Genomic DNA, 2,836 nt, shown 5'->3' on the forward strand with positions numbered 1-2,836 from the left:
ACAGGACTATCACGTGGACTTTCAACAAGAGTTGGGTGCCTAACTCCACTAGGCCCCTTTTAAAATCACAGCTAAGGACAGTTACAAAAACTGCTTAGGCCTTCTTTCTGCATCATTAATAAAACTGCCATCTCTTGACCATTTTAGGATCAAGATTTAAGGCAGCAACCAAAACCGTGGAAAAAGGGGCGGGGGAGAATTTGAGGCAAAGAAAGACATTGTTGGACTGTCTTACATATAAATTTCACTCCTAACTTTTCCTCCCTTATAAGTTCATTCAAAAAGAGGAACTTAGTGACAGTTACATTTTGGTGGAAGGCCACATTTTACCGATAGCTCTCCTCAAGGCATCTTTTACCTCCTGATTCCTCAGGCTGTAGACAATGGGGTTGAACATGGGAGTCACCACCGTGTAGAGGAGGGAGAACACCTTGTTGAAATCCAGAGACTGGTTTCCTGATGGTGCCACATACATGATGATCAGAGCCCCATAGAACATTGAAACCACAATGAGGTGAGAGGAACAGGTGGAAAAGGCCTTTTTCCTGCCAGTGGTGGATGGGATTCTCAGGATGGTCAGGATGACATAGACGTAGGACGTGATGGTCAGGACAAATGGGATCATTGATATAGTAGAGGCAGAGATTAGAGCTGCTATCTCTATCAGGCTAGTATCAGTACATGGAAGCTTCAACACAGCTGTTAAATCGCAGAAAAAGTGGTTGATCTCATGAGGACCGCAGAAGGGCAACAGGGATGCCATAATTACTGTGAAGGAAGGAGCCACAAAGCCTAATGCCCAAGAAGCAAAGGCCAGCAGAAAGGAAAACCTGGGGCTCATATTACTTGCATAATGCAGTGGATCACATATTGCCAAGTACCGGTCATAGGACATCCCAGTCAGGAGGAAACACTCAGTAGCACCCAGAAAGCTAAAAACAAACAACTGAAGGAAACAGCCTGAGAGAGAAATCATCTTGTCACCTGTCACAAGACTCACCAGCAGCCTGGGGATGATATTGGAGACAGCCAGTTTCCAGGAAGGATAAATTGCTGAGGAAGAAATACATGGGGGTGTGTAGGTGGTGATCAGTCCACACGGTCAGAATGAGGAGAAGGTTCCCAGCAATGGTTGCTAGGTAGATGACAAAGAACACCACAAAGAGGGTTATCTGCAGCATGGGAAAAGTCTCAAATCCTACAAGCAGGAACTCTGTAATGAGTGTATGGTTTCCTTTCTCTAGTCCAGCCATTGGTTATCTAAAGGGGAATAAAATAGGGTTGATAAAAATTCATCGAATTTAAGGCAAGAAGAGACCAATGTGATCATCTAGTCTGACCTCCTGCATAACACAGGTTAGAGAATTTCCCCAAATGATTCTTGCATCACGCCCATATCTTATGGTTGAATGAGAGCACATTTCTTGGAGAGAGATTCAAATTTTGATTTGGAGACTTCAAACTTGATACTTTTTTATTTTTTGGTGAATTTACAAGCTCAGTTGATAAAGATAACTGTGTTGATATCATAAAGTTTTGTGAGGTATTTGACTTAGCACTGCATGACATTCTGATTAATTAATTAATTAATTCTAATTAATGCACAATGTCATATATCTAGAAGAAAGTAGGTCGCATATACAGGATTGAGGACTGTACCATCAAAAGCAGTTACTCTGAAAAGGGCTTGGGTGTTATGTAGATAACCAACTGAATTTGAGATCCCAGTGTGACGATGTGGCTAAGAGAGTTAATCTCTGGATGTATAAAAAGTGAATATTGAGTAGAAATAGAGAGGTGGCATTACATACATATATAGCATTACTGTGTCCGTGACTGCAATACTATTTCCAGTTCTGCTGTCCACACTTCAAAAAGGATCTTGAAAAATTGGGAAGTGTTAAAAAAAGAGCTGCAAGAATGATTATTTCAGAGTAGCAGCCGTGTTAGTCTGTATCCGCAAAAAGAAGAACAGGAGGACTTGTGGCACCTTAGAGACTAACAAATTTATTAGAGCATAAGCTTTCGTGGATCCGAAGAAGTGGGCTGTAGTCCACGAAAGCTTATGCTCTAATAAATTTGTTAGTCTCTAAGGTGCCACAAGTCCTCCTGTTCTTCTTTTTAAGAATGATTATGGGTTTGAAAAATCTGCCTTACAGTGAGGCACTCAAGAAGCTCAATTTATTTAGCTTACACAAGAGAATGTTAAGAAGCAACTTGATCACAGTCTGTATGTTCCTAAACAGGGAGAAGAGTTCCGACTGTAGAAATCTGTTTGATCTAGCAGATAAAGAATTAAATGGTTAGAACCTGATGCTAGACAAATTCAGATTTGAAGTAAGGGAGCACATTTTAAAAAAAAATGAGAGTAAATATCATTGGAACAATTTACCCAGGGATATGGTGGATTTTAGTCTTTAAAATGAGATTGGATGTCTCTTTCAAATGTTCAGATTTGACTAGGAGTTTTGTGCTGGATTCAGATCTGGTAAAGGTACTCCAAGTGTCACAGCTAAATGCAAGATGGAACAGATTGTTTAGCATAAGTAGTTAGCACATATCAAAAAGGCCATTCAAGGTAAAGTAGGCCATTAACCCTTTTGCAGTCATTTGGCAAAAACAGGGGGTTAGTGCATTGCATATTGTTGTAATAAGCCAAGCCATAAATCCAGTGTCTCTGTTCAGTCCAGGATTTTTAGTGTCTAGCAGAGTTATGAATTTAAGCTTCCAGGCTCATCTTTTGAAAGTGTGGTGGGCAGATACTCCACCAGAGAAGTAGATTGCATCATGGAACGGGCCACCCAAATACGCCGTGACAACCTGCTTCAATACAGAA

General features: G+C 40.8%; 1 pseudogene; it reads right to left on the reverse strand.

Annotated features, from left to right (window-relative positions):
- Window positions 1–301: 301 nt before the first annotated feature.
- Window positions 302–1,253, reverse strand: LOC103306575 (olfactory receptor 2AP1-like; annotated as a pseudogene).
- Between the last annotated feature and the right edge of the window lie 1,583 nt (window positions 1,254–2,836).

Source organism: Chrysemys picta, chromosome 13, assembly GCF_011386835.1.
Source record: "Chrysemys picta bellii isolate R12L10 chromosome 13, ASM1138683v2, whole genome shotgun sequence".
Taxonomy (NCBI): Eukaryota; Metazoa; Chordata; order Testudines; family Emydidae; genus Chrysemys; species Chrysemys picta.